Raw genomic sequence first — 18,679 nt, 5'->3', positions numbered from 1 at the left:
TGCTCTAGTTGGAGTAAACCTGGCCAAGGTATGCCCACAATCACACCTTCGCTTGGAGTGAAGACGTACCCATTGAGTCAGCACTGCTGCAGCTACATTGAATGCTGGCTACTGGTGAATGTATGTGTGTGTGTGGGGGGGCTATTCTCCAGTGTAGACAAAGGTTTAGGCCCTCAGAATAATACACAGAAGTCTGGAGGTTCAATTGGCATAAATCATAGGCTCTTATTTACTTGCTTTCTCACCAGTTACTCTACAGCAAGGAAGAAGGCTGTGCATGCCATTTAGACGGAGGAGTATTTAGGTCAATAAACAGACCTGATATTCAGAAGGAAAAAAATGGCTGGAGAAGACTATATTCTTTCCTGACACACATCTTCCAGAGTACCAGCTCTGGCTAATGTAGCCAACAGGATAAAAGCAGTCTGCAGAATACACACAACATGCAATATTCCTTACCCTTTCTGTAGCATTTGCCTTAGCTTGCAGCCTAATGGGCTTGATTCACTCCTATGTTACTCTAGTTTGTTTCTGGTGTAAATGGCACTGGCAGATAAAGAGAACTTGGGGTTACACCTTGCAGCCAAGTCAGAAGCATTTCCCATCATGTGCGCAGTGAATTGTTCACCAGCCTTTAGACTCAAGATAACTTCTCTCAAGAATTCAAGATATCATGCATCAACCACATGGTGACTCATGCTCCCAATAAACTACCTTTAACAATTGTTTCAATGGAGATATGCTGGTATGAAATTCTATGGCCTGTATTATGCAGGGGAGAATAGATACTCATAATGGCTCCTTAAGAAATCTGTGACAACTGAAGCATTGCTGTGGTGAATCAGGCCTACTATTTTCTCCTAAGTAGTAACCACAATCACTTTAACTGCAGAATGTATATTAAACTCAGGTTAAATAATAGCCAGTCATCTCAAGTACCAAAAGGGATTATTTTTTAATTCCCACTTGAAATATTAATATAGAAAAACCATCAGTTACAGCATTTTTCATTTCTCTCAATATATTTACCTTGGGTAAATCATGAGAAAACAAGAGTCTGAGAAAGATCTGGTCATTTTCTCCCTTGGAAGGCAAGTACTCTATTTTGTCTTTAGCATGAGTAACAATGGAACATAACATAACTTAGCTAATGTGACAGACAGGATAGCACAATCTGCATCTGACAGATTAAAACCAGATCCCCTTTCAAAAAGGTCAAAAGGGCCCCCCAACCCAATAGCCAATGTAAGATTAGGCACTGATGCTTGGTGCATTAAATATTTGGACCAGATTATGACCCACGATGCTCTTGCTCTGTAAATGTCCCTGGTGGTAAGTTAGTAAGTTCCTCAGTTAGTAACACGGCAGGGGAAAATACTGAAGTACTGATCTTACTGATGTCATTCAAAACTTCTGCTTGTGACAGACAGTCTACATTGATGGTTGCTTGTAGCTGCTTGCTATGAATATAGGGAGCCAAATTTATCTGTAGTTTGGCTCTGCTAAGGTCAGTAGAAATTACACCCAGGCAGAATTTGGCCCTTGATAGTTCATTTATTTAAAAGGTAGCCAATAAATCCATGTGCAGTTCTACAATTGCACAATCTGAAAGATGATCACATTGAACGAGGCTGCCGTCATTTGATTGTGCAGTGGCCGCTGCATGACCCTTCACCACACTTTTTACTGGTTTTATGGCCTATTCAGCAGAAAGGGGAATTTTTAATTGAAAGCATCATACACGCAGGGCACCATTCAGTGAAGATTCAGCGTTTCACACATCTGGCCATGAAGGTCTCATGGGCTGCATTCCTTTGACTATAGAAAAGTCGAGTCCTAATTCAAGAAGTAAAATGACAGGTCAGGTTCTCAGATGGCATCACTCAGCATAGCTCCATTCCATGCTACTCCACCACCTTTGCCTTTATTCTTGTCTTTCCTAAACAGCACATGGCCTTCAATACCTGTACTCCAGTCATGACTACTATGTTAAGACTTCAGAGACCACGCATCAGCTCAACAGTAAGGTTCTCAGATCTGGAGTGCTTTGGATGCCCACTCCCTTTATGTTGAAAGGGACACCTTGAATTCCCCCTATATATGTCCAAGAGTGCTGCTTCCAGGCTGTTGATTCTAATGGCAGTATGCAACAGAGAGAGACTGATTCTCCTCTAATTTAGGCCCGGCTAAAGCCAGGTGCTCCAAGCATGTGCCTAACTACATGAGTAGACCCACTGAAGTCATAAGCCACCACAAGCATTGCTACCCCTCATTCCAAGTACAAGGAGCTTTTCTGACCTTGCTGATCTCTAAGCACTGCGTAGATACAGAGAGTCCATAGTCTAGTTTTCATATAAGCACTGGAATGAAGTCACCTGGAAGAGAAAAGCCTCCCGACTGAGAACAACAAGCCTGGCAAGAAGTCAGTTTTTTCAAATAAAGGGTGAATGAAGAGCAACCGACTGCAACAGTGATCACTGAGCAATATTCGCCATGAAGGGAAACAGCCGAAACCGGTAAAGTAAGAGAGACAGACCGCTTGTGAAGTTATGGTCCTTTAAGGGCATTAGGTAAAGGTCCGGGGAGAAATATTCCCTGGCAGATTGACACAAGGCTTTGCCTCTCTTCGCATTTACATTCTAATTACTTGTCAAGTGAAGGAAATGCTGGAGTGGGTTTGCTTTTGAAACAAATCAATTATAAATACTACCAAGCCGAGCTAAACATTGGGACGATGACATTATTGGTGCTCTTCATCCCCTGTAGTCTGGGCTTATTGCTATGGATTCTCTGCAGCAAGCCAGAGGACGAGGAGTTCGTTACTCTTGCAGTATTTTGTAGATGTCAGGGACTCAGTTTGTTTTGCTTCCGAGCTGTGTCCATGAGAAGAGAGGTGGTTTGAATCCCTCCTGAAGACTCACTTTGATCATGACGCTTCCTGATGTCAGCCTGTTGATCATGGCTAAGGAGACAAGCTGTGATTTTTACTCTCCCCCCACCCCCCGCTTTGCCTTTTTCCTACTCCTTTCCTAGCTACACCTCTATCCCTGCTTAATCCATAGCCTGCTGTCCCCACCCCCTTCTCTGTATCTTTAGACTTAACCTTGTCAGGGTACGACACTCAGCACATTGGGACCCCAATCCCAGCTGGGGTCTTTCAGCACTAGCATGATATAAATATTGAATACAATAGCACTGGGGTAGGACTCCAGAGATCTGGCATTAATTCCCTGCCCTGCCACAGACTCCCCGTGTGACCTTGGGCAAGTCACTTAATCTCTCTGTGCCTCAGTTCCCCACCTGTGCACTGAAAAAAGACATCCTCTGTCTTCAGGGACCATCTCTCACTATGTCTGAACAGTATCTAGAACAATAAGGCCCTCACCTCAGTTGTGGTCTGTGGACACGACTAGAATACAAATACTGACTGGGGAGTTAACCAAGTTTCCCTATATCCTTTAGTGATAACTCCAGGTCAGTTGCATGTGACCTAAGTCAGGGGTTCTCAGCCTCTCTCTTTCTGAACCCCCTCCCACAACATGCTATAAAAACTCCATGGCCCACCTGTGCCACAACAACTGGTTTTCTGCTTATAAAAGCCAGGGATGGCATTAGGCAGTAGCAAGCAGGGCATTGCCTGGGGCTCCCAGCCACAGGGCCCTCCACGAAGCTACATTGCTCAGGCTTGGGCTTCCATCCCAGGTAGTGGAGCTCAGGGCCCCGAGTTTCAGCCCTGTGTGGTGGGGCTTCAGCTTTCTGCTCTGGGCCTCAGGGAGTCTGATGCTGGCCCTGCTTGGCGGACTCCCTGAAACTTGCTCACGGCTCCCCAGGGGGCCCCGGACCCTTGGCTGAGAACCACTGATCTAAGTCATTACATATTCGTAGATTGGAAACATATCTGGCATATTCATGGTGAAGTTTTGGTCACTGAAATAGAATTGCCGATGGAAACTGGGACAGAGCCCAAACCAAACCCTGCAGACCTGACTCATAGACTCAGACTCCAGGACTGGAAGGGACCTCGAGAGGTCATCGAGTCCAGTCCCCTGCCCTCATGGCAGGACCAAATATTGTCTAGACCATCCCTAATAGACATTTAACTAACCTACTCTTAAATATCTCCAGAGATGGAGATTCCACAATTTCCCTAGGCAATATATTCCAGTGTTTAACTACCCTGATAGTTAGGAGCTTTTTCCTAATGTCCAACCTAAATCTCCCTTGCTGCAGTTTAAGCCCATTGCTTCTTGTTCTATCCTTAGAGGCTATAGTGAACAAGTTTTCTCCCTCCTTCTGATGACACCCTTTTAGATACCTGAAAACTGCTGTCATGTCCCCTCTCAGTCTTCTCTTTTCCAAACTAAACAAACCCAATTCCTTCAGCCTTCCTTCATAGGTCATGTTCTCAAGACCTTTAATCATTCTTGTTGCTCTTCTCTGGACCCTCTCCAATTTCTCCACATCTTTCTTGAAATGCAGTGCCCAGAACTGGACACAATACTCCAGCTGAGGCCTGACCAGCGCAGAGTAAAGCAGAAGAATGACTTCTCGTGTCTTGTTTACAACACATCTGTTAATGCATCCCAGAATCACGTTTGCTTTTTTTGCAACAGTATCACACTGTTGATTCATATTAAGCTTGTGGTCCACTATGCCCCCTAGGTCTCTTTCTGCCATACTCCTTCCTAGACAGTCTCTTCCCATTCTGTATGTGTGAAACTGATTGTTCCTTCCTAAGTGGAGCAACGCTAAGTGACGCCCCAACCATGATGAACTCACACATATCACACACTTGGGAACACTGAAATCCAGATCCAGATGATTGTTTAGGCCCACAGGAAATTGGACAGGTTAAGGCACAGAGAAATGCTTTGCCCCTACGTGTTTTTTTTTTATTTTTTTTCCATACTGTCTTCAGCTCACTGCATTTGCAGAACCACAGAGGCAATCAGAGTGCATTACTGGACTTACTGCCCTTTTAACTCCAGCTTTGCAGTTCACTGTCAGGAAGATGATTCATTTCTGTTAAAACCCTTTATTCTCCTCCCCTTTTTCTTACTCAGAGAGCAATAACTTTCCCCTTGCAAAGCTGCTTCTGAAAGCTGCATAAGGCAAATATGTGATGTTCTTGTCTTGAACGTTGTTGGGGAAATCTCTGTGCAGGCACCTGCCCTGCTACAAAGAGAAAAACGATAGAATCATCCTTTCTGATGCTTCCTTAGAAAGGAAGGATATTAATGGGTCAGTTATCAGCAAGAGGCAAATATTTTTAATCACCTTCCCAGGAATTCATGTGTGCTGTGTTTAACTCGCCAGCATGGCCACTGGTGACCTAATTAGCAAGCAGCCAGATCTGAAAACCTGGTCTCAAGCAATTCGGCTTTATCTCTCTGTCAGACATTGTTTGGATGGGTTAGTTTAGAGGTGGCCAACCTGAGCCTGAGAAGAAGCCAGAATTTACCAATGTACATTGCCAAAGAGCCACAGTGACATGTCAGCAGCCCCCCATCATCCGCCTCCCCCAACCCCTGGCGATCAGCACCTCCTGCCCACCAGCAGCCCCGTCCATCAGCACCTCTCCCTCCCTCCCTGCACAGCTGTTTCGTGGCATGCAGGAGGCTCTGGGTTGGGGGGAGGAGTGAGGGCATGGCAGGCTGAGGGGAGGGGGCAGGAAGGGGTGCAGTGGGGGCCGGACCTGTGGCAGAGCCAGGGGCTGAGCAGTGAGCACTCCCAGCACATTGGAAAGTTGGCACCTGTAGCTCCAGCCCTGGAGTCGGTGCCTATACAAGGAGCCGCATATTAACTTCTGAAGAGCCGCATGTGACTCTGGAGCCCCAGGTTGGCCACCCCGGGGTTAGTTGATGGTTGCCACTAACTGACTGTAGTGCCGACTGCTGCCCAGAGAGAAACAATCGTGCAGATGCAACAACCTGGCATGCCCATTAGAGTAGCCATGCCTTGTCCTTTTACACGCTCTGCAGAGAAGTGGGTCTCAAACTTTTTTTTTCATGGACCACTTGAACATTGCTGAGGGTCTTGGAGGACCACTTAATGAGCTTTCCAAATGTTGTTTGTACCGTTAGCTAACTATTGTAAAGTGCTTTGGGTAAAAGCGCTATATAAAAAAAACTTAATAATTAACTTTTTTTTTTCTACAAATAAAAGCCCATAACTCACATTTTAATATAAGTAGTCTTAACCTTTCTAATACGATGGACATGTCCTCTCTGCCCCTTTGTGGCAGCCTCCAAGCTGGGGCTGGGAAGGAGAGGAGTGTCTCCCTCCTTCCCCCACTGCAGCAGCCCCCGAGCTGGGGCTGGGAAGGGGCAGGGGTGGGGTCTCTCCTCAGCAGCCACAGCCCTGGAGCTGGGGAAAGTCGCCTCTTTCTCTGGCCACTGCAGAGCTATACTTCCCAAATTCCCCCCACCTCCTTTTCCCACTGCACTGCCCCCTCCCACTTACCCCTATTCTCGCCTACGTGGCTCCACTAGTTAGATGAGTGGCTCTTCATTCTCTCATGTTCGGTCGCCCAGGCATGCACCTTAGAGGGAACTATCTGAGGACCACCTGAACGGCGCTCGCAGACCACCGACCACAGTTTGAGAACCTCTGCAGTAGATTATATAGACCAGTTTTGATTCTTTCCTGTTTGCAAGATACTCTAGTAGAAATGGATACATTATGCTGCAAATCAATAAACTGATGTCAGAGCACCTGCTACCATTCAGATATTTTTTTCTTCCCATACTTTAATACGCAAAGACTATTAACATCTCTAATCGGCAGGCCCATTCCTGATGTGACTTGGCCTTCACAAAAAGATACAAGGCTAAATTAGACTCGGGGGAGTGACCACTGTGTTCTCACTTAGGCCCCACTATAGCAAAATATTTAAGCTTAACTTTAAGCCTGGGCGTGTGTAGTCCCATTGACCTCAGTGGCATTACTCAGTCAAAGTTAATCACGTGCTGAAATGCTTTGCTTGACTGGGGCCTAACATTGGTCTAAATCGGGGTACCCCCATTAAAGTCAGTGGTGTGAGTGATCGCTGAGGCAGGGCCAGCAAATATTTCAGTTATGAGGGCAGTCAGGCCTAGGAGTGTGATGTATTTGTGTGATCAAGTTCAGACGCAGTTTCAGGAAACCCCTGTGAGCAGGCAATGAATGGCTTTCTGGATTAGCCATGGGAAGCAGGGCCTTAGACTGCTACGACAACTGGGAGTGATTAAACCCGAAAGGGGCTAACGTTTAAGATCATATATCAGAAGTCTAGCCCAGGGGTCTACGGCAGAAGCCTGACCAGGTGGGGTGAGTCTGTGGTATGTGACTCTCTGCGACATGGAAGGTGGATCATTTGCCAGGATTACATCTCTCACTTAATCAACTTTCTGCCAGTGCAGGGGCCTCAGGCATTGGTGTACATCCACCTCTCCTCCTCCATAATGCCTTGGTTTAATTTCAGTTCTTGGGTTTAGTGTGTGGATGCTCACCTGCAACACACAGGTAGTCAGACAAGATGACCTGCTGGTCCCTCCTGGCCTTAAGCACTAGCCCCCTCATGAAACACGACTTTATCTCTTAGAAACTAGCAGAATAATAAATGAGAAGCCCAAAACTGAGAGGGAGAGAAGAGAACCGGGTGCTTCCTAAGGCGGTGAGGCTCATCTCCCACAGACATGCTTCAAGCTGGCACTTTTCTGAATGACTGTCTGATCACACATTTTCCCAAAGAGCCCCCTGCCCCAGAAGCAGGGTCAGACATCGCCCCCCCCAGCCCAGACACTCTTCAAATGTGATATTTTGCCATTTCACCACAGTCCTCACTGCATCACAGTTCAGAGACGGAACTCCCTGCGACAGGTATTCCCTCCAGGCCAGGTGTGAGGTACCTTTGTGTGACAGGGACGGATCCCTGTTCTTTCCTTTCCTCTGCCCTACCAGCTCTCAGCACACCAGACCCTCCCAGAGACCCAAGACACCAGATACACAACAGCAGGGTAGCACAACTACCTTTGACTGCATTCTTGTAAAACCGAGCTTTGAGGAACGCCGGATCTCTTACACACACTGACACAGCTAGTGCTGCCCTCTTAGGAACACCCACATGTCCTTCATCTGTCAGCCAGTAGCCAAGGTATCAATATTCTTGCTTCCCTATAGTGGCATGTAAGTGTGCGGACTCACCCCTTCGGCGCCTCCTGCTGGTCTCTCAGGGAATTAGCTCTTCAGCCTCCAGAGCACCCTCTGCAGGCCAGTGATCCTCTGCCTCTTGGCCCCTATGTCCCTCTCTGAACTCCGGTACCTCTTTATCTGGTGCTATCCCATGGCAGTAACCCCTTTCTCTTTGGGTCTCCCCTCCCCAGGAAGCCCCCACCCACGATCCCCACCTCACCTCAGTATAAAGCTACTGCCAGTCATCGTCTAACCCCACACCCTGGGGCAGACTGCAGTATCAGCCTACTCAGCACTGGCAAGGTTGGGTCCTGACCTGCTGCCTTGGCCTATCCCTGGGCTGCCCTTTGCAACCCCCAGTACCTGTTGGCCTTGTGCTAGGCCTCAGCCTGGGGCTTTCCAGGCTGGAGCTCCCCAGCTCCTCAGCCTGTCCCCAGCCCTGCTTCACTCAGGTACCCGGTCTCTAGCTCCCTGCAGCCAGGCCCTTCTCCCTCTACAGGCAGAGGGATCCTGACTGGGCTTCTGGCTCACAGCCTCTTATAGGGGCCAGCTGGGCCTGACTGGGGCATGGCCACAGCTGAGCCTACTTTCCCTAATCAGCCCAGGTTTCTTGCCCTCTCCTGGACTGTTTTCCATCCCAAAGGGCAGGAGCAGGTAACCATCCCACTACATGGCACCTAATATTCTTTTCAAAGGGCTGAGAATTTACACTTGAAAGTTTGCAGTTCTAGAGTGGTGATTAAAAGCTTGAAAGGCAGCCAGCACTGAAAGCAGAAGAGTCAGGATGACACAACCGATGCCCCTTAGGATGTCTTACCTTGGATACAGAGGTGGTCTCTCCAGCTTTAATTTAAGCTTGCAGCACCTCTGGGGTTCATTGGGAGCTCCATCAGTGATATCGCTATGGCATTTTTACATCAGCTAAGGATTCCTCTATGCTAAGGGGCATCCTTCATTCCTAGAGTAGGGAAAAAGGAAACTTCGTTAGGATTGACGATCTGTTATGGCCAGGACACAGGCAGTCTGACCCAGTGATTGGAGCAGGAGTTAGGAGTCAGGCCAGCTCAGACACGATGAGGTCAGAGACAGGCCAGAGGGCAAACCCGAAGTCGAGTGTCAGGAGGCAGCTGGGTCAGGTTAGAAGGAGATCAGAAGCAGGAGGCAAACTTGAGAGTAGAACCATGAACCGGTAACCAGAGTCAGGCCAGGATACCAGGAAGTCAAGCCAGGGGAGCTGGAAAAGGAGCAGGAAGCACAAAACACTTAGCCCAGAGCAAGGTGGATCCCAGTTGCATGGACAACTTCCTCTTCCTGTGCTGGGTTTAGACAGACGCTGTGAACCAGTCAGGACCCCCAGCTGTCTGCCAGTCAGATCCCAGAACTGGAGTCCTCTGTCAAGGTTCAGCTTCTATCCTAGCAACTGTTAACAGGTTGTCAGGTGGAGGGGGGAACTGACCAGCTCCTACGAGCCCTGAAGACTAGTGTTCCAGACCCACAGCCCCTGACTCTATCTGAATTACTATTTGTATTGTGGTAGCTCCTAGGGCCCCGAATCATAGAACAGCAGGTGGATACAGACAATTGCAGGAGCATGAGGAGACAGTGCTGGCCAGCATGAAACACCCTGGTCACCGAAGCTGGCTTCACTGCTCCATGTGCAATTCCATTGATCTGTCAAAGACAGATTCCCCCCACCCATGGGGGATTAAGGCCTATCAGTACATAAACTTTCATGAGGTGCTGTTGGAACTCATTGCAGGCATGGAACGAACCCCTTGGGCCTGAGTTGGATTGCACTTGCATCGGTGTGACATGGCCATAACTCAAATGACTTGAGTTGAGTGACACCACTTATGCCACTGGGGGAGAGATCTGAGTCAGAGTCCAAGGTTACAGAGATCATCAGAAGCCAGTGGAAGAATATAACAAGCAACTGACCTTTCTAGGAAGACCTGGCTACAGAAAATATCATTCTAGGAACTGTCCAGTAAGGTGGTGCTGAAAGCAGGGTATGGCAGTGTGTTTCGGGGGTGGGGTTGTAATCCAAGGACAACATCATGACTCCTAGTAGTTTGCAATAAATAGATTGCAAGTGCTACATGCAGTGTGATTTTTCTTCTAATACAGAGATATCGCCCAGTCTGTATGCAACACTCAGCAGGGAGAAAAAGCTTATCCTCTTGTAAATCTTTAATCATAAAAGGTTCATTACAATAAATATACCATGCAAAACATATGTCCCCTCCATTTTAAAACATATAAAGGGAACATTCTGTTTTAAGTTAATATCTTTCAGTGAATAAGTGTGGTGTTTAATAGCAGTTTGATTTTTTTGACAAGTTTTTTATTGGGGTGGGTTGAGGAGTTCAAACATTTCAAAGGGAAGAAAAAGCCCAAATAAAAGTGATAGGGTGCAATGTCAAAAAACAGAGCAGAAGAGAAATTGACACAATATAGAACCAGACTTTAGAAAGCATTTCTTTTTAATGCACTAGGGTTGAATACTGCTAGGGGGGAAAGGACACACTGTAAATTAAGTTAGAGCAAAAGGAAAAATATTATTTAACAGTAAAGGCAACTTTCAGTGGAAGGATATCAAATTATAGTGAAAAATTCTGTCTATTTCCTCAGTAGGTGTTAGCTCTGTGCTGTAAAATAGCAGTTGCTGATACACAGGGTTTTGTTTTAAAACAATACCTGAAAGTCTCCACAATTCCCAGTAAACTGTTTCTTTGCCATTGTACCTGCTAATTATTCATAACAACAAAAAAAGAAAGAAAGATCTAATAATTACCATTAGCTGGGGGAGAAGGGGACTTCTACTAGAACAATACACTTTTCAAAGCAAATGAAATTTCAGTTCCTAGATCAGAGAATTATTATTTGTATTGCAGTAGCCTGTAGGAGACCTGTATTCCATTGTGTGATACACACCCACAAAGAGAGAGTTCTTGACCCCAAAAAGCTTACCAGCTAACTTATTTTTATGTGTTTGGAAGACAGCAGCTCCTATTACCTGAGACACTCAGCTGCCGGGTTATACTCATCCCCATCTGGAGGTCTGTGGGACTGTTTCATGAAAGCCCTGCCTTCTGAACAAGCTACGAATAACACTGCAGATATTTTACCTCCCATACTGACTGCAGCAGACACTGGCTCTGACCCAAAGCCACTGAAGTAATAGACGTTGCTCCATGAATAAGGACCCCAGGGCTCACACTTGCAAACACTGACTCTATGGCATACCGCATGTCTGTGGAGCCAATATCGATCATATGGCCCTGATCCAGCAAAGCACATTGATTTCAATGGGACTAATCAAGTTCTTAATTTAAGCACTTCTGCTCAACTGGGGCTTTCTCTTCACGCATTATTGTGTCTGCATTTGAGGATTTTAAATCTTATTTTCCCGGCAGCCGAGCCTGGGGAGGAATGTTCTTGTGTTTAAGGCACAAGACTATGAACCAGAATTGCTACATTCAGTTCCTGGCTTTGCCACAGACTCCCTGTATGAGCTTGCATAAGGCACTGATTCACTCCGTGCCTGGGTTCTCCTTTTCCACTGAAGACAAGGCAAAAAGTAATGGGCTTAAATTGCAGCAAGGCAGGTTCCTAAGGGAGGTTAAGCAGTGGAACAAGTTGTCATAAATAGATAGCTAAGGGTTAACATCTCTTTCACCTGGAAAGAAGTATCTGAAACACCTGACCAGAGGACCAATCAGGAAACAGGATTTTTTCAACTCTGGGTGGAGGGAAGTTTGTGTGTGAGTCCTTTGTTCTTGGTCTTCCATCTGTCTCTCTCTCAGCTATGAGAAGTGATTTCTGTTTCCTGCTTTCTAATCTTCTGTTTCCCAGTTGTAAGTACAAAAGATCAGATAGTGATTTATATGGTTTTTTTTTGTATTTACATGTCTATAGTTGCTGGAGTGCTTTGAATTGTAGTCTTTTTGAATAAGGCTGTTTATTCAATATTATTTTAAGCAAATGACCCTGTATTTGTCACCTTAATACAGAGAGACCATTTTTTATGTATTTTTCTTTCTTTTTACATAAAGCTTTCTTTTTAAGACCTGTTGGAGTTTTTCTTTAGTGGGGAACTCCAGGGCATTGAGTCTGTGCTCACCAGAGAATTGGTGGGAGGAAGAAGTCAGGGGGAAAAATGTGTGTGTTAGATTTACTAGCCTGACTTTGCATTCCCTCTGGGTGAAGAGGGAAGTGCTTGTGTTTCCAGGACTGGAAATAGAGAGGGTGGACTCCCTCTGTTTAGATTCACGGAGTTTGCTTCTGTGTATCTCTCCAGGAACACCTGGAGGGGGGAAGGGAAAAGGTTTATTTCCCTTTGTTGTGAGACTCAAGGGATTTGGGTCTTGAGGTCCCCAGGGAAGGTTTTTGGGGGGACCAGAGTGCCCCAAAACACTCTAATTTTTTGGGTGGTGGCAGCTTTACCAGGTCCAAGCTGGTAACTAAGCTTGGAGGTTTTCATGCTAACCCCCATATTTTGGACGTTAAGGTCCAAATCTGAGACTAGGTTATGATACAAGTTACCTGGGATGTTTGTGGGATCTCCATCGCTGGAGGTTTTTAGGAACAGGTTAGACAAACACTTGTCAGGGATGGTCTAGATAATACTTGGTCCTGCCTTAGCGCAGGGGACTGGACTAGATGACCCATCAAGGTCCCTTCCAGTCCCTACAGTTCTATGCTTCGGTGCTACACAGTCACATGGTAAGAGACAGTCCCAGCCCAGAAGAGCTTACAACCTAAATAAACAAGATGAAAAAAGATCCCCATTTTGTAGCTGGGAAACAAAGCATAGAATGATTAAGTGATGTGCCCAAGGTCATACAGAAGGTCTATGGCAGAGCTAAGGATTAACCCAGATCTCCTGAATCCTACTGCAAGCCTTATTTACTACTCTTGATTGCACATTGTCAAATTTTCCAACAAGCCCCTTTGTGCTTCCTTCCACTCCACCCCATGCCACATGCACAAGGAGAGCCCCTGTAAACATCTATAAGGCCAACTCTATCCTCCTTCAACCTCTTCTCTACTGGGAGGCCCACAAATAATTTGCCAATTGTGCAAGGAGTGGCTGCTGCTTACCATGCTGATCAGCATCATCTCATTGTTTCCTTTTGCTCCACCTGTTTGTTGTACTCGTCTGTTCGCTCAGCTTTTGCTTAGCTTTTAAGCCCTTTCAGGCAGGGACAATTTTATTGTGCGACTTTGCAGGCTGCTGGCCTGTCCTTGCAGCCCAGGAAGGAGACACACCATGGCCAGAGTGTAATTCAGGCTCTTTTCTCAGGGCTTCAGCTTTATTTCTTCTGCCTAACCTCATACAGCAGAGCATCAGTCATCTGTTTCCCATATCCCGGGCTTAGCTATTTCCTACAGGGCACTTGTCTGAGAGGCTTACGCTGCTCCAGGAACGCCCACTGCTTCCTGTAGCTCCTTTTCCTCCCTCCCTTTGACCCAGAGGTTTTTGTCCCAAGAGTTTCCCTGTGATCTCTCCCCAGCTGAGTCACTTGCTGCTATTAATCACCTGATCCCCAGCTGATCAGTCTGAGCTGGAAGGTAGCTGATCTGCCACAGGTGAGACTAGGCCCAGCTCTCTTAGGGGTATGTCTACACTATATCAGGCCACAGACATTGGCTAGCAGGCCTCACACTAGCACACTAAAAAGAGCCGTGTAGACATCGTTTTGTTGTTGTGATGCAGCCTGGAGTTCAGGTTCTTGAGCCCACCCCCTCCAGGCTTGAGAGCTCAAGCCACCATGTCAACAAGGTGATTTTTAGCATGCTAATGCCAGCCCCATTAATACAAGTGTGTGGACCGGAGCTGGGAGACATGATCCCAGATTTAGCATAAACATCTCCAGAAGGACCAGCTGGCCTGTGACACCCTAGCACAATGGGACACTCGAACAGGGCCCTTAGGTACAGCTGAAATGCTAGGAATAATTAGTGACAACAACTGCAACAGAGCCATCTGCCTGCTCTGAAAGGTTTTGCTAGGCAAGGTGATTAGAAAAGGAAATCTATCATCTTTCTCTTCTTCCTTTATAAAGCCTTTTGGAAGAGACGGAGCCAATACCTCCCTCAGGGAGGGCAATGAAGTTCCACCAAGGGAGTAATATTGTAACAGATCCTTGTCATTTTGCAGTCTGCATAATTTTATGCCAGGAGGACTGAAAAGGTGCTTATGCTTCTGTATGGGATTTCCTATCCCCTGAATGTTCCTGTACAATGCCCCGCAGTCTCCACGGAAGATGGCATGTGGCTTGGGTAATGAATTGGATAATAGGATGCGAAAATGCTTAAGGGATGTAGCTTTCCTTAAGGCACTGTGGATGGGAGAGGCTCATTCATGCTTCAAAAAAACCCAAAAAACAAAAAACTACTGTAGATAAATTCATGGAGGATGGGTCCATCAATGACTATTAGCCAGGATGGGCAGGGATGGTGTCCATAGCCTCTGTTTGCCAGAAGCTGGGAATGGGCAACAGGGGATGGATCACTGGTGATTACCTGTTCTGTTCATTCCCTCTGGGGCACCTGGCACCGGCCACTGTCGGCAGACAGGATACTGGGCTAGATGGACCTTTGGCCGTTCTTATGTTCTTAACACAGCAATCCCATCTGCTGTAAAGGCAGATTAAGTAGACGACTACAGTAACTCCTCACTTTACGTTGTAGTTGTTCCTGAAAAATGCAACTTTAAGTGAAACGATGTTAAACAAATCCAATTTTCCCATAAGATTTAATGTAAATGTGGGGCGTTAGGTTCCAAGGAAATTTGGGGGGCGGGGGCAGACAAAAGGCATTATATACTGTACAGTATAGTACTGTACTGTGGTTGGGAAGTGCCCCTGGCTTACCCCACACAGGCACAGCCCACTGCAGGCAGGGTTGGTGCAACCATTTAGGCTAGTGGTTGGGGGCACCTAAAAGTCCCCTCAGGCGAGGAGGTGGAGTGGAGGTGAGCTGGGGGGGGTACGGGGAGGGCTGCCAGCAGTAACGAGGTGAGGTGCACAGGGGAACAGCTCTCCGCCCCAGCTCACCTCCACTCTGCCTCCTCCGCTGAGCACACAGCCCAGCTCTAAGTCTCCTCCAATCGGCGCCGCAAGCCTGGGCGGGGAGGAGAATTAGAGCAGCTCCGGTGTGCTCAGTGGAGGAGGCGGAGCCGAGGTGAGCTGGGGCAGGCTACCCAGGCAGGGTTAGCTTCTGCGGGGGGAGGTCTCCCCAGGCAGGGTTAGCTTCCACGGGGGGAGGTCTCCCCAGGCAGGGTTAGCTGCCGTGGCATGGAGGGAGAGGGGTGAAGTCTCCCCAGGTAGGGTTAGCTGCCATGGGGGGACAGGAGGAGTCTCTCTGGGTGGGGTTAGTTGCCGTGGGGGGACAGGGGGAGAGGGGTTAGCTGTCGCAGTGGAGGGGGTAGCTGCTGTGGGGGGGCTCCTCCAGTGGGGGGCTGAGTTAGCTGCCGTGGGAGGGGGCGGAGTTAGCTGGGTGAGGGGTGCAAGGTGGAAGCTTCGCCTAGGGCATGAAACTTCCTGGCACCGGCCCTGACTGCAGGTCAGGACACCTGGAAGCACTTTCGCAGCAGCAGCTTCCCCAGAGAAGAACAGGCACTGACTTTGCTGGGAGATGCTCCAGATCCACCACTTCCTGTCCCCACTCCACTCCAGGCCCACCTCTTCCCACCCCCACTTCACCTCCTCTCTGGAGCATGCCATGTCCCTGCTCTTGCCCCCTTCCCCTCCCCGCCCGAAAGTCCTAAGTGCCGCCAAACAGCTGTTTGGCAGCTGGAGAAGTGCTGGGAGGGAGGGGGAGGAGGCAGAGAAGAGGAACTTGTGCAATGCTCCCTTGTAAAGTCACTGCTCTTCCATAGAATCTTACAAGCAGTGGACAGAGCAGGCAGCCAAATAACGTTATAAGGGATCATTGCACAACTTTAAACGAGCCTGTTCCCTAATGGAGCAGTGACGTAACATCGAAACAATGTTAAGTGAGCAGACGTTAAGTGAGGAGTTTCTTATTTGGGGTAATTTATGTCTTTTAAGGTTAAACTATATTGCCCAGACCTAAGACCCACAAATCATGATGCATGCTGCACCAATGCCTGCATTATACGGTCATGTCACCTATAGCTGCTATATCCCCTGCTGCACGAAGCTTTCAGAGTTGGCGTTACCCAGGGCCCCCTCAACAGGGCAACAGAACATTTGATTTGTTATCCCAAGAAAACATAGCTGACTTCCTAGCACAGAGGGAGTGTCATTCAGTGACTTCCCAGTTCCCAATGGATGAGTTAGATCTGCACTGGGATCAGCATACACCTGAAATCGAAAGTCCTAGCTTGGTGCCTTTCAATGGACCCATTCCACAGATCACAAAATGCAGCATCTGCACGCACAAGTCATTTCTCATTGGCGCCCCCACCGACCAGGTGTCACAGCTTCTATACAGCTGCCTCAGAGACATAATGCAAGAGGCTATAATCCTGAGGCAGGTCTGTACTTCCAGACAGTTCCACATGAAACCTCGGCACCCAGCCCCCTTCCTACTCAGAGGGACATAGGAATGTAATCGTCCCTCGCTCTCCTGCTCAGAGGGAGGCCACTCAGGCTGGCCCTGTCTAGCCAGGACCAGAGTCCGCAGGATAGCCACGAGCCCACAATAGGACTGCGCAATCTATAGTCCCAGCCAGGCTTTTGCCTGGTTTTGGGTGGCTGAAGTTGTCAGCCCTTAAACAGAGTCAATCAGGGCTGGCTTTGGCCTGGGCAGAGCTGAGGCAGCCAGCAAGCAGACAGTCTATACGGGGGCTGGTCAGAGAGGCTCCTCTTCAGGGCTAGAACAGTGTAGTGAGTCAGCCACCGTGACCCAGCCCAGGGCCCTGGCAGGGGCTGGATTGGCTGCCCTTGCATTGGTGGGGATGCAGCCACAACACGTCGACTGACCCACACCTGTCTCTGCAGCTAGCTGCTCCGTGGCTGCCACATGGCCACTTCCTGCCTCCCCGGGGTTTGGTACCTGTGACCTGCAGGCCTCATCCAACCCCTTGGGGTACACAGCAGCAGGTACTCTTGGCCAGGCTAGCTCAGACTCACCCTTAATGGCACAGGGGACACATGTCCCAATAAGTTAACCCTCTGCTCTCCAGGGGCAGTGTAGCCCTTGATCTACTGAAATCTGCACAACTGCTTAACAGGTGTGTTCTGCTTTACATGTCAGGTCAAAGGTGAAAAGAGTCAGCAAGGTCAGCCCCACACAGCTCCTTCGTAAAGGGTCCTGCAGGCACATACGTGGGAAAGCTGTGAGGTCGCTCAGCGTCTTGCAGAATTGGATCCTCCCTGCATTTACAGCACAGCACCCAAAATCTCAGACAGGTTTGTCTCCCCGAAAGTGTTTCAAAGCCAAATCGTTGGAGAGAACAACATTCAAATATGGAACTAGAGGCTGCCAATGTGATATGAGTAAAACCCCACTCAAGTGATTAGGTCCCAATTCCCCTGCACTCCGCCACCTGGAGCAAGTGAAAATCCCTCCAGGCTTCTGTTCACTATCCTTTGTCTGTCCAGTACTACTGTACTTTGAATAATGTGTGGTGTGTATAGAGACTGATAGGTTGGATGAGTGGGTGGGGTTAATTGGGTGGATAAGACAGACCCTCGCATTATGAGATGAACTTGAGAGGTCCCCATCACTTACAAGTGGCAAAGGTAATCAAGGGGGAGGGGAGGTGAAACACAGCAGATGCTGACTCAGAGAGAAGAAAAAATACAATAAAATGTCCCTGGATGGTGCTTGACGTTTTGCAGTGTCTGTTTAGCTCCAGTTGTTAGATGGTGCTAATAAAACCCAGCATACCAGCCAGGAGAACATACTGGAAACATTATGCAGGAATTTATGAGTTTATTGCGTTTTGTTTTAACTTTTAACGCTCTGTTCCGAAACGCAGCTGAATTTTTGATGCACTGGGAACCATGCAGAGTGTGGACCTGGGAAAAAAACTAGATATATGAGCATGGAGCCTTCTTAGGTGGAGTACATCTGTGGGCTTTACTGTTTACAAGACCAGAAGCTGGATAAACGCTTCATGTAAGCTCCATTGACTCCGTTTAGAACAAAGAGAAGCAATATTGGTTAAGCACAGGGCTTAATTTGCAGTGAAAGAGGCTCAAGCAATTGTTTTACATTCATAACTGATGCAGCAAGCCCAGAGGTGCCGGGGTTAAGAACTGCCAAGCCCAGAGGTGCCGGGGTTAAGAACTGCCAAGCCCAGAGGTGCCGGGGTTAAGAAATGCCAAGCCCAGAGGTGCCGGGGTTAGGAACTGCCAAGCCCAGATGTGCCGGGGTTAGGAACTGCCAAGCCCAGATGTGCCGGGGTTAAGAACTGCAAAGCCCAGAGGTGACGGGGTTAGGAACTGCCAAGCCCAGAGGTGCCGGGGTTAAGAACTGCCAAGCCCAGAGGTGCCGGGGTTAGGAACTGCCAAGCCCAGAGGTGCCGGGA

Source organism: Gopherus evgoodei, chromosome 8 (assembly GCF_007399415.2).
Source record: "Gopherus evgoodei ecotype Sinaloan lineage chromosome 8, rGopEvg1_v1.p, whole genome shotgun sequence".
NCBI classification, from domain to species: Eukaryota; Metazoa; Chordata; order Testudines; family Testudinidae; genus Gopherus; species Gopherus evgoodei.
The sequence above is the reverse complement of the archived record's forward strand: the minus strand, read 5'-3'. Positions refer to the sequence as shown.